The sequence below is a fragment of the Sciurus carolinensis genome, unplaced genomic scaffold (assembly GCF_902686445.1).
Source record: "Sciurus carolinensis unplaced genomic scaffold, mSciCar1.2, whole genome shotgun sequence".
Lineage (NCBI taxonomy): Eukaryota > Metazoa > Chordata > Mammalia > Rodentia > Sciuridae > Sciurus > Sciurus carolinensis.
In genome coordinates this window covers 30,761-45,365 of record NW_025920406.1, presented here as the reverse complement: position 1 = coordinate 45,365, position 14,605 = coordinate 30,761, and positions in this window count along the sequence as shown.

The following is a 14,605-nucleotide window of genomic DNA, read 5'->3' as shown; positions in this document are numbered from 1 at the left end:
GTAAGATGGGCGGTAGAGCCTTATCTCAGGTAAGGTGTGGCTCTTTACAGATCTTAAGTGTTCTAATTTTGATGTTGATCTTTGCTTCTTTCTTAAATGTCATTTTAAGAAGTTTACATATATTGTTTCCTGAGCCTATATAAACTTTATAATTAACACAATTTAACATTGTATCTAAAACATGAATCAAAGAAAGGCTGAGAGAGATTTTAACTTTCGTTTTGTGTGTCAAAATGGCAAAATGTTTTCATGTTTCATAATATTAACCTCTAAACAAGTCCGGCTCTAACTTTTATAAATACTTTTATATTTGAAATTCTTTTTCTCAGTGTAAAAAGTAACAAATTTTACATATACCCTATTGATAACAGGTCCTATAATAGAACATTAAATGATAGAAATAAATCCCCAATTAAAATTTACTCTTTATAAGTTTAAGATTACCATTACAGACAAGTTTAATCTGGAGAATAGCAGAGCTTAATAAATTCCTTGTTTTAAAAACTTGTGTACCTGAAAAATATGAACACATTTAATATACAACTAGTGACCATTTCACAATTACCTTGACACTTTTATCTTACCAAATTTAGTTTTTAAAGAAAAATTTAGACTCTGTAACATAGTACAATAATCTAACAGTTGTTTAACCATAATTGTATAAACCCCAATTTTTAAGACTAATTGTTCTAAAGAATAAAACTTAATAGACACAAAGTTAAGAGTAAATTAGTGTTTCTAAGAAATCCTTGTCATTTTACCATATAGATTAAGCTTTGGTTTATATTAGAACATTAGTATTTCACCTTAGGAAAAACCTTAAATAGCTTTAGCTCTCTCACATACATACAACCAACTTAGTTACAAGCAAACTTGTTTAAACTTGCCCTTTACTTACACACAGACTCTCTTAGCACTTACTTAGGCCCTCATGTATTTATTCACACAAGCACTTTCTTACCCAGAAACATTTCCTTTTCCCTTTTACTAAATATATTTCCATACCCAGAACCTTTTATTTTTTCTTTCCTATTTGTTGACCCCTTTTTGTTCACATTCTGAAACAACTCTTATGAAATTTCTGAATTAAGATAAATTATTTTAATAAGATTAAATATTTTGTTGTTTATAGTACTCTAATTGAAACACACTTGAAACTTTTGTGACACTTTGTATATAGAATTGCACTTGTTAGGACATAACTCTTAGTAACCTTGTTTTTAGATTAGTGATGACACAAAGCAAGTTTAAACTCTTTTATTTACCAACCTATGAAAACACCAATAATGTTTAAGCATGATATCCCAAGGAATTTAAGGAGTTAAGAGTACTTGATGTTATTTAACAATTAGCATTTTAACTTTGTAAATTAATCAGATGTCTCCACTACACATTTGAGTAATCCCATACATGTTAGCTCTAATTCACTTATTCTGTAAAAACCAAGATATCAGACAAGTGTCCTGAACAGTATTTGCTGTCTCTTTCCTGTTGAAGAAAAGTCCTAGAAACAATTGATATTAGACATTTTTAACATCAATATTTTATTAGCTTGACCACCTAGAGACTTGCAAGTTATTTTCAAAGACATTTTACCTTTCTTAGTTTACCCAATTTGAATTGAACCTTTTTAAATCATGTGAATTAAGAGTATCTGTATCCATTTTTAAATTTTAATTTTAGGAGCACTCAGTTTTGATACAGACAAAACATGACATCAGACAGCATGACATACAAATAACACAAAATCAATGGTCTTGTCACTTTATAGGTGAATCTCCATTGCAATGTAACAGATGTTCAAAAACGTTAGTTGAATAAAAAATAGAACTGTTCAAAAAAATCATGAGCTCAAAAAAATATGGAATTAAAAAAACAAGAGTCCTGGAAAAATGATACAGCCATTATTTACTTTAGTAAGGCACCATAAAATTTACTTTTGCTGGAGTTTAGGTAAGGCTCTTTTTTTACCTTTTTTTTCCTTGGTTAGGCTTCCTTTATTTACATTTCAATATAAGCCTTGACTGAGATCTGTAAGGATCTAACAGGTTTTAATGGAAACCTTGTGCCTAGGGCATTTTAGCCATCTCATCAGGACAGGTTGAATGTCAAAGAAAATTATGAGACCTTATTTTCCATTACTTTTGAGAATGAAGCTACTTTGCTAAGTTCCACACTGAGATATGCTATTTGTTATTGAGTTGCCTATGGCTGCCTATCCAGGATTTATTTTCCCCTTTGTGACAAACAAGTTAAATCTTGCTTCATAGGTAAGCTGAGGACAGGAGCTTGAAGTAAGTCCACTTCTTGATATTCCTGGGGTAGAATATTGTCCTATAGTGGCTATTTTCTGTAGTATTGAACATGTTGATGACATAATTAAGTTTTATTTTTTGAGATCTTTTAATTCCTATTAGCTAAGAAGTTTAGGAGTTCTGCAATGGCCTTTTGATATTCCTCCTGGGTGGAGGCACATAAAGGATGTACTTTACTTATTGGAGAACAATCACAGAATGTTTTATCTCTGAATTTTGTTAACTCCTTAGCTAAGGTTTGTCCGGAACTGGTGAGGGTCATCTAAATCCTGAGGCAATACTGTCTAGGTTAGTTGAGATACAGTATCTGGTTCTTCAAAGGCAAACAGAAATTGCTCTTCAGATTTTAGCATAAACAGGAAAAGCCATCTTTTAAATCTAACTTAGTAAATCAAGCAGAAGTTGGAATCCAAGATAAAAGTTTATGGATTAAGAACTACAGGGTGGGGGTAATTACTGCTTCATTATTCTAAGGTCCTGGACTAGGCAGTTTGCTTTTTAACTCCTAAAATGGGCAAATTGCATGGACTATTGCAAGGCATTAAAAGTTTCTATCAGTTTGAATGATCTTTAATAAAGTTCTTTTTCTTGCCTACATGTTCCCTTTTCTTTCTTTTTGATGTCTATTATTAAAAAAAAAGAAGAAGAAGATGCAAGCTGGAGAAGATCATCTGAGGATTGATCAGGGTCACGTGCCAATTTTTGTGATTTTCTCTAAATATTTGGGGCTGACTAAATGATAAATTTATACTTTAAAAGTAGGTGGCCCTTTATGGATTCAGGATTCAGAGTGGTGTGTTTTCTTATTGCTTTCCTAAGTCTCTCCATGAAAATAGCAGGACTTTCCTGAAGGCTGCATAATAGTGTTTTTCAAGCATCCTACTCATTATTTGAATCCCAGTTAGGATGGTTTCTGTGAACTGCCTGTGCTCTAGATGGTTAATAGCATAATTTTCCAGGTGAATTCAAAAACCTGGCATAAGTTTGAAAACATCTCAATATTTACTAGGATCCTTCAAAAACCTCCCTAAATTTATTTTTGTGTGTCTTAAGTTGAGAGGGTCCCCTAGATTTTCCTCCCTTAGTGGGTGATTCCTCGAGGCTTTCTCCTCCCATGGTAGAGATTATTGCTGGCAAGCATGGTAACATATGAAAGAAACTTTTCTTGATTATTTGTAATGTAGCAATATGCAGGCTAGTGATGAACTTGGCAATACTGTTGAGAGAGAAGCTCCCTTCTGAGTTATTAGGGACATCTCCCTAACTTTGAGCTTCCTTACGGTCCAGAAAAACCCGTCTCTCACTACCTGGCTTTGCCAAAGTTATTTCTGGTCTTTGTCGGCAAAGTGCTAGGGTCCTAGTTTGCCCTGTGCTAGAGACCCTTGAAGGATTCAGACTTAAGGCCATTACTGCTTTCCTCCTGCCACTATAAACTCCTAATCATGAAAATGATGACAAAAGTAAAACATGTGCCTTTTGCCTATCTTTTTGCCCTGTAGACTAAAGGAATCTCCGGAGTGTGGGGGGACATCTATTGGTTGTTAGGTGTATAACACCCTTTGCTTGGAGGGTCTCATGGGAGGGGTTTTTAAATGTGTCCCTCTTGCAACTTTAAGAGAACACTGTGAGCACATTTAAGCACAGGAACAGTAATGGGGAGACTCTAGTGTCTAGACTAGTGAAGGCTAACTATGCAAACAAAGGGAACCTGGGCATTTTCATACTAATCATCCCAGGCCATAATCCTACAGCTTGAATTCCTAATGTCTGACCAGAAAGGGAAGGGGAGCATCCAGGAGGGAGTGGATGTGTGGCCCATATGTAGTCAAAGGTAATTGGTGCTTTCCCTCAGTGCCATTCATCTACTGATCACTCTGGATACCCCTCAGGGCTGTCAGGAGAGGGAGTCTGGAGAAGGAACCTTTGGGGTCCACCTGAGAGTAACCCAGGCCAAGAACCCCGCAGTTGTTCCAACCCTTCCTCCACCTCCACACATTCTGGGCAGATCAGGATTAGGGACACTGTGTACTCGTGGCAATTGCGCTCCGGGCCTGGACAGAAAAGTACTAAATTGCTTCATCACAGTCCAACTTGCCTACAAAGCAGGTGATTGGAAACTTGCCTGGGCCAGGAAACCTCTCACCCAAGTCTTAAGAATGGCGGCTGCACTAACTGCATTTAAGTAGCCAATGGGTGCCCATTTTGCCCTCCAAAAATAAAGAGAGAGAAAGATGCACCTCAAACAGATGTGGAGTGCATGGAGAGAGAAGCTTACTTACCTTGGCATAGATCTCCGTGGAACCTCCAAATTTGATACCGCTGTTTACCGGGGATGAGTTCTGCTCCTTCTAATGTTGAAGATTGAACACTAGAGAAGCACACCAAGGCAACAATATTAAGCAGGTTTTATTTAAAGGTAATAATACAGACTTCTCCCGGCAGGAAGAAGGGGGCCTGTCAGGGGCGGGCTCTGAGGGCCCCAGAGCCACAACCTGGCCTGATCTCTAAGATGGCACCTGGCAGCTTGCCAGACATAGCTCCACTCATAAACAAGTTTTAGGAAGTAACTCTGGTTGTCTATTGTACATGAGGCGATCCTGGTATCTGCCTGGAGACTGTTCCTTGATAGGCTGACTTTCCTGGTAGTCTACTCTCTGATAGGCTGATGTTCTTGATATAAGTCTGAGACTTGTGGAATAAATTTCTCTTGGTTCCTGTGATCAAGAAGAGCATAGTCCTTGTGATTGTCCCCGCGGGCGGTGGGCGATCATAAGTGGTGCTGAAACCCAGGAACTTGAGTTACAAAGAAGGAACTGATCAGGTAAATACAGGGTAAGTAAAGTACTGTCTGGCCAGGTTAAAGTTCACAGAATAAGGGACGAGTTAAAGTTCGCAGGTAGCGACGGAGATTGAGTGTTTGTAAGTGCTTTCACTTTTGTTTTGCTAGTTAAAGTGCTTTGCATTCTGTTTGTTTAATAGAGAAATATGGGCACTGAAATGTCACGAATGTGCATGGAAGGTCCCTTAAAGGATTTGCTCCAGGCTAATGGAATTCCTCTTGAAACTAAAACAGCCCAAAACTTTTTACATCCCTACAGACCTAAAAGGTCCCTTACCTCCTGATATTGTTGGAATTTTATTAGGTAGGAGCGCTAGTACACTCAGGGGACTTATAGATATCCCTGGAGTTATTGACTCTGATTTTACAGGAGAAATTAAGGTTCTTGCACATTCTCCTCAAGGAATTATCTCCATATCACCTGGGGACAACACAGTTCAGCTTTTGATTATTCCCAGCCTTCATAATAATTTTCCATCAACCACAGCAACCAGGGCAACTGCAGGTTTGGGATCTTCTGGAGTTGAGTTTGCCTGTCTTACCATGGACTTAAAAAACAGGCCAATGCTTAAAATAAAGATTAAAAATAGAGAATTTTCAGGACTCCTAGGTACAGGAGCTGATACTAGCATTATTACCCTAAAAGATTGGCCAGAAGAATGGCTATGATCGCCCACCACCCACGGGAACAATCACAACGCATACACTATTCTTGATCACAGGAACCAAAAAAAAAGGCTTTATTCCACAAGTCTCAGACTTATATTGAGAACATCAGCCTATCAGAGAGTAGACTACCAGGAAAGTCAGCCCATCAAGGAACAGTCCCCAGGCAGATAACAGGATTGCCTCATGTACAACAGCCAACCAGAGTTACTTCCTAAAACTTGTTTATGAGTGCAGCTATGTCTGGCAAGCTGCCAGGGGCCATCTTAGAAATTAGACCAGGGTCCGACTCTGGGGCCCTCAGAGCCCGCCCCTGACATCTCCCCCTTATTTTTTAAATAAAGAAAAGATGACTTGGGACCATGCCTGTCTTAGGTTGTCCATGGCAAATTACATCCTTACCTGTCATTGGAATTCTGACCTCCAGGCCTCAGAACCCTGTATTAGGTTGGTATGCATTTCCATGGATCTTATCCATCTTTGACTACTGGTCCAGCATGCTTAGCCATACTTGGGGGGATGTGCCTGTCTCAACGGCTGTCAAAGCCTGTACTATAGCCTGTTGATGACATCGGGCATCTTGACGAGCTCTGATTTGGCTGCGTATAACATAGGCTAATCCTAAGCAGATAATAATCAGAACAGCTACTGTTCCAGCCCACTGTTTTGTCAATCCCAGGGCTTTAGATACCAATGCAACTTGAACCCTGGTGGCATTGACTCTGAGTATTTCAGCTCATAGCTGACTGGTTAAATTATCAAATGTAGATGACCAATTGCCAGTAAGGTAGACAGACAGATTTTTAGGTAACATAGCCACAGAGCTAAGGTTATTATAAGCAATAGGGTGACATACACTGCTCTTAAAGGATAAACACATCCCAGTCATGAAAGTTCTTGCAAGATATCCACTTGTTCTTGTAGTAAGTCCACTCTTTGATTTACGATTATGCCTGCCTTTAAATGGTTGTTTAGAGCTTCTTGAGTCTGTAAGGCTGTAGCTGCATTTTCGGCCAACTGATAAACTGCTGTTGCTATAGGTATGGCAGTTGCTAGTGCTGCTGTTGCAGAAACCACTATTGCACTGTCCACAGCTGCTGTGATGCCAAAATCTCTCTTGTCTCTAGATAGTAGTACTGGCAGTTCTGTACCTGTAACAGAGACTGGAATAGGTTGGAAGGTAGGAATACACATTTGCTTGAGGTGCAATTGAGAAGAGAAGAAGTTAAAAACTTAAAAAATGGGGGGACACAAAAACTGGGGTAGGTGGAAAGGTAATATTTCTGGTACATGTAGACTGTGAGGCAGTGCCAGTGAACCTAGACCTGTTTGTCCATGTAAAGGAGTTCCAAGTACATAGCTGAAATGCCCCTCCTAAGAGACTAAAAAAAGATTTAAGTTAGTATATCCTGAAGCTGCAGTGAAAAGCATCCAATTGTCAAAGGAGTTGACACGTTTTATGACTAATTGAACATCATTATTAGTGAAGTTATCATTAGCAGTGAAAGAAGTGAAATTGGGAGTAAAAAAAAAAATAAATCCATTTTGTACAGGAGTCACTGGTCCTGCAATTTGACAACCTGTCCATATAGGAGGTGTACTGTTTTTAGGATTACAAGGAGGGAAGATTCCAGGGGTTTTGAAAGTAGTCCCTGTAGCATTATGTCTGCGAGGTACCCATCCTGAAAGTAAAACAGCATCTCCTGTTAATTTTTTTATGTATTCTTGAAATGTAGAATCATTTTCACCTGGGCGAAAAGAAAGCGTGGCTAAGGGGTGAAAAACTGTCAATAGCATGATCTTCAGGAGTGTCTTTGGCGTTTTCATTTTGTTGACCCAAATTACTTGTTGGTAGCATTGCCACTGGTCGAGTCAGCCAGGAACCCAGATAGGTGAAGTTTTATCCTGTGGAAACACACAAACCGAGCCATGCCTCCAGTAAAGCACCGGGTCCGGGCCATTCCATTGTCCAGTAAGAACATCCTTCCATTTTACTGTCACTCTATCATGTTGTTTATGATTCCCATGTCTCTCAGTGGCAGAGCGACCCTCATTATCCAGAGTTAAAAAATTTAAAATAAAGAGGCAAAGAGAAAGTTTATCTTTAGGGGACCTAAAGGTCTCCCCTATTCCCCCTTTTTGTTTATAAAGAGTATTTTTGAGGGCGAGATGTGCACGTTCAACAATATCTTTTCCTTGTGGGTTATAAGGTATACCTGTGGTTAGAGTTATTTCAAATTTAGTGAGAAATTGGTTAAAAAAGGTTGAAGTATAAGCAGGGCCATTGTCCATTTTAAGTTGTTTAAGGTTACCAAATTCAGGAATGTGAGTAACTGTCGCCACCCATGGCAATTTGTCACCGCCTGCAGCAACACTTTGCATGGGAATAGAGGATAGAGGAACTGAGGTTTGCTTGCTTTAAGAGAAGAGAGAAAGAGAGGCTTTGCATAAGAGAGAAAGACTTTGCTTAAGAGAGAGACTACACTTTCAGAAATCTTATCTTATGATCACAATATAAGCCTGTTGACTGGATTTGAGGCATTTGTAGATGCAGAATAGAATTAATAAAAGCACACCCAAGCCTATTAGTGCAAAACCTAAAAATCCCCAAAATTTGGTGCCAAATTATTAAATTATTAAAAAACTATTTCACCCTCTCTACATTTTTCAATATTAACTCCATTAACCTTCTAATCAGTGCACTTCCCTTTACTTATAAACCCTCCTTAAAGGTGAGGTACCAACATGAAGAATTAAAAATTTACACAGGATGAAAATAAGCAGCTTGCTTTACTGAGAAAAAGATGAAAATAATCTATGTGGCTAAATCAGCTTATGAGGGGCTATGGGTACAACCAATTCCAATTTGGGAATTGCCTGAGTGATGCAATCACTATCAACAAAAAGATCTGTTACTCCTTAAACTCACAAGGGCTATGACAGCTGCTTCCATTTTGTGAGCCTTGAGTTGAAGAGCGCTGTGCTTTGTTTCTTAAATTATTTGGTATCATCTTGCCCTCAACATCAGTAATTTGCACTCGTTAACCCAATGTTTTCCTTTTCTACATTTTGGACAAAGACCTAGGGCATAAGGTGTAACAAATTTTACTATAGTTATCTCTTATCTTTTGTTAGGGCATTGTCTCTTTGCTCCTGTATATCTGTGCATACACTCCAGGATCATATTGGTTTTGAGTATCATATTAGCCTTCTATTAGCATATCAACATTTCTACCAGGAAACCTTGCTACTACGTTTCTGCAAGCAGTTTCAATAGCTATTTCTTGCCACTGAGCTCTCCAATTAGACATTGTCCTCCAGATAACACTGCTCTGCATACCAGTTTCCAATAAGTCTTAACTGCCTCTTTAAAGTTTTTCTAATGGTTGATGGTATCTCTATTTTGGTCCTCAAATACGGGTAGGTTCTATAAACTTTGAAGCTCTTTATATTAGATTTAGCTTTCTACTACCTTTTCCCCTAGTTCTTAAGTTTTCACTACCACTTGGTTATTTCTTGTGGGGGTTCATTGTATTAGATTTAGCTCTCCTTTTTCCCTTGTTCTTAAATTTTCTGAGTAATTGTTTTCTAGATTACTACCACTCAATCCTTCCTCACTTTGTTCTCTTTAAGAGTTCTTTTCTGTTGCTATTAGATCCTGTTTATGAAGATCCCCCTGTGGCACACTGAGCAGTCTTTCTTCTATAAACCTGGGCTTATTTCTACTAGAGTTTGAACATATTATCATACAGTGGTTTCCTTATTTTCTAATTCTTTCCCAGTGTTTCTTTCCTCCCCAGAACTTTCCTGTTTTTGGTTACCCCAGCTAACTTCCTCTTTAATCTCTCCCAGCACTTCTTCTCCTTGTAATAAATTTTTTATGCCTCCTTTTTGAATTATCCTTTCAGACTGATTTCGTGATATTTCTGAATTCATCCTTCACTGTACAAAGGCCACACTAACAGCAGTACAAACACAAAAACAACACACAATACACATACTCCGGAGCTCCTTTATGATCCTCTTTATATTTTATCACCTGGCCAGCTATCCTGAGTGCCTAACTGCCTTAGAAGACAGGGCCCCCAGCTAACCTGAGTACCTAACTGCCCTAGGACAGGGGTTAACTGCCCTAGAGACAGGGTCCTCAGCTTACCTGAGTACCTAACTGCCTCAGAGAAAGAGACAGGGTCCTCAGCTTACCTGGCTACTTAGAGCAAGACTCTTGAATTTGACAAACACACAAAAACAACATACACGCATTTTTACACTTCAACTGTAGTGTCCTTTGCAACCTTTAGTTTTTGATTGACCCTATTTCTTTTTACTATCCCTCGCCCTTAAACTGCTCTGGCCAGAGACTTCTGCGAGGTTCCTACTTTTCCTGCCATACCTATTCCCGGAGGCGGATCTTGAATTTTTCCTTGCCCTATTTCTGCAAGGTTCCTCAGTTTCCCCACCATGCAGACTAGTAACATCCATTTGCCATAGACGATTAGGTAACAGTCATTTAGGATTAATTCAGAGTAAATATCCTTTAAAATATCTTCCTCAGAGTGGCATAATACTATATTGGGAGTATTAAAAATAGGGGTATTTCAAGGAGAAGTTGAAGGTCTAATATGATTTGCTTCTAATTGTTGTTGTACCAGTTCTTGGGCTGCTTTAAGTTTTTCTAATGTTAGGGGACACTGAGAGACCCACACTGGTGCACTGGAGTTCCAAGTTATTTTTACATACTTTTGTTCAGTGGCCCCAAGGAAAATCCCAAGCCTTGGGGACCTTGATTGCCCTTAACACTAATTGGCTGGGTGTTTCCCTGGCCATAGTGGTCAAGCCCCTTGTCCCATTTATGACCTTGTTTTACCATTAGATTTTGAGCCTTTTGGCTATAATGGCCTTCTGTAGTGAGTACCAAATCCATTTGCATGAGAATATCTCTGCCCCATAAATTAACAGGTAAATGGTCTAAGACATAAGGTTGAAATGTTCCCTGTTGGCCCTCATCGTTTTTCCATGTCAATGCAGAACTACTCCTTTGTGGACTAGTAGCTACACCCAATCCCCTCAGGGTTTGTTCTGCAACTTGTAGAGGCCATTCTTTTGTCCAATCTTTTAGGGTAATAATGCTAGTATCAGCTCCTGTATGTAGGAGTCCTGAAAATTCTCTATTTTTAATCTTTATTTTAAGCATTGGCCTATTTTTTAAGTCCATGGTAAGACAGGCAAAATCAACCCCAGAAGATCCCAAACCTGCAGTTCCCCTGGTTGCTGTGGTTGATGGAAAATTATTATGAAGGCTGGGAATAATCAAAAGCTTACCTATGCGGTCCCCAGGTGATATGGAGATAATTCCTTGAGGAGAATGTGCAAGAACCTTAATTTCTCCTGTAAAATCAGAGTCAATAACTCCAGGGATAACTAAATCCCCTGAGTGCACTACAGCTCCTACCTGATAAAATTCCAACAGTGTCAGGAGGTAAGGGACCTTTTAGGTCTGTAGGGCAAATCCTTTAAGGGACCTTCCATGCACATTCGTGACATTTCAGTGCACATTAGCTACCGCTAAACAAACCAAAAGGCAGACCACTTTAACTAATAAAACAAAAGCAAAAGTACACACAAACACTTAGTCTCCCTTGATTATCCTGCGAACTTTAACTCCGTCGCTTATACCGTGAACTTTAACCTGGCCAGACTGTACTTTACTTACCCTGTATTTACCTGATCAGTTCCTTCTTTGTAACTCAGGTTCCTGGGTTTCGGCACCACTTATGATCGCCCACCACCCGCGGGGACGATCACAAGGACTACGCTCTTGATCACAGAAACCAAAAAAAAAAAGAAAAAGGCTTTATTCCACAAGTCTCAGACTTATATTGAGAACATCAGCCTATCAGAGAGTAGATTACCAGGAAAGTCAGCCTATCAAGGAACAGTCTCCAGGCAGATACCAGGATTGCCTCATGTAAAACAGCCAACCAGAGTTACTTCCTAAAATTTATTTATGAGTGGAGCTATGTCTGGCAAGCTGCCAGGTGCCATCTTAGAGATCAGACCATGGTGCGGCTCTGGGGCCCTCAGAGCCCGCCCCTGACAAATGGCCTCTACAAGTAGTGGAACAAACCCTGAGGGGATTGGGTGTAGCTACTAGTCCACAAAGGAGTAGTTCTGCATTGACATGGAAAAACGATGAGGGTCAACAGGAAACATTTCAACCTTATGTCTTAGACCATTTACCTGTTAATTTATGGGGCAGAGATATTCTCATGCAAATGGATTTAGTACTCACTACAGAAGGCCATTATAGCCAAAAGGCTCAAAATCTAATGATAAAACAAGGTCATAAATGGGACAAGGGGCTTGACCACTATGGCCAGGGAAACACCCAGCCAATTAGTGTTAAGGGCAATCAAGGTCCCCAAGGCTTGGGATTTTCCTTGGGGCCACTGAACAAAAGTATGTAAAAATAACTTGGAAATCCAATGCAGCAATGTGGGTCTCTCAGTGTCCCCTGACATTAGAAAAACTTAAAGCAGCCCAAGAACTGGTACAACAACAATTAGAAGCAAATCATATTAGACCTTCAACTTCTCCTTGGAATACCCCTGTTTTTCTCATAAAAAAGAAATCAGGAAAATGGAGGCTCCTTCATGACTTAAGAGCTATTAATGCTACTATTCAATCTATGGGGCCAACTCAGGGCTTCCAGTCCTTACTAGTTTACCAAAAGATTGGCCTACAATAATTATAGACATAAAAGACTGTTTTTTCTCTATTCCATTACATCCTCAGGATTGTGAGAGATTCGCTTTCACTCTCCCATCTCTAAATCACCAACAACCTGATCAACGATATGAATGGGTTGTTTTGCCACAAGGTATGGCCAATAGCCCCACTATGTGTCAAATTTATGTTGATCAGGCGTTAAAGCCAATTTGACAAGAATACTCCAAACTTATTATCTATCATTATATGGATGATATATTATTAGGCCACTCTGAGGAAGATATTTTAAAGGATATTTACTCTGAATTAATAGAACAACTCAAATTATGGGGACTCATTATAGCCCCTGATAAGGTTTAAGTTGGTACTACACAAGAATTCTTAGGAGCCCAATTAAACAGGGCTGTAGTAAAGCCACTAAAAACTGTCATCAGGGTAGATCATCTAAAAACATTAAATGATTTTCAAAAGCTACTAGCAGATATAAATTGGATTCATCCGTATTTGAGGCTTTCCACAGGAGAACTACTTCCTCTTTTTAATATCTTACAAGGAGATCCCCATCCCACATCTCCCAGAGAGCTCACTCCTGAAGCACGTTTGGTTTTGAATATTACACAAAAAAGATTAGATGAGGCCCAGGTAGATTGTATTGAACTCAGCCATTACAATTCATTGCTATTCCTAACAAGAAACTACCCACTGGACTCTTTTGGCAAGAGGGTCCCTTGTTTTGGTTCCATCTAGTCTGTTCACCCAATAAAACTCTCTTACCCTACCCTGAAGCAGTATCTCAAGTAATCCTAAAGGCACTTAAATCATCTATCATAGTGTTTTGAATTTACCCAGCTAATATCATTATTCCCTATGATAAGCATCAACTTTCTTGGTTATGTAATTTCATGGATTCTTGGACTGTTGTTAGATGCTCCACTCAAGCTAACTTTGATATTCACTATCCTAAATGTCCTTATATACAATTTTGTAATAATAATTCTGTAATATTCCCAAGAGTTACCAGAAAACAACCTATTCCTAAGGCTCCTGTGATTTTCACTGATAGATCCAAAACAGGGCCTGGAGCTATTTGTTATCAAGATAAAGTCCAAACATTCCTTTTCCCTAACTCTTCTGCTCAACAAACAGAACTCTTAACAGTTCTTGAAGTTTTTAAAATGTTCCCTAATATTCCATTCAATGTTTACTCAGATAGTTTATATGTAGTTCAAGCTCTCAGTAACTTAGAATGTGCAGGGCTTATTGCCACAAACTCTACTATTTTTCGTCCTTTACGAACTTTACAACAAATGATTTGGGAACATTATAATCCTTTCTTTATTGGACATATCAGAGCACATACCAATTTACCTGGACCTTTAGCTCTAGGGAATAATGCAGCAGACATAGCAACTAAGGATCCCCACATTTTTTCTTCATTTGAGGCAGCAAAAAATTATCATCAACAATTCCATGTTACTTCTACAACATTAAAACTGAAGTTTCCCATTATTAAAGAAACTGCATGTGCTATTGTTAAATCTTGTGGCCAGTGTACAGTCCTCCATCATCCACCTTCTCTAGGAGTTAATCCTAAAGGACTGTTACCTAATCATCTATGGCAAATGGATGTTACTCACATTCCTGAATTTGGTAACCTTAAATATGTACATGTATTTGTAGACACATGTTCAGGTATCATGTTTGCATTGCTACACAGTGGAGAAAAAGTAAAAGATGTCATTTCCCACTGTCTCCAGGCTTTCACAGCCTGGGGACTTTCTAAACAACTTAAAATGGACAATGGCCCTGCTTATACTTCAACATCCTTTAACCAATTTCTCACTAAATTTGAAATAACTCTAACCACAGGTATACCTTATAACCCACAAGGACAAGGTATTGTTGAACGTGCACATCTCACCCTCAAAAATACTCTTATAAACAAAAAGGGGGAATAGGGGAGACCTTCAGTTCCCCTAAAGATAAACTTTCTCTTTGCCTCTTTATTTTAAATTTTTTAACTCTGGATATTGAGGTTCACTCTGCCACTGAGAGA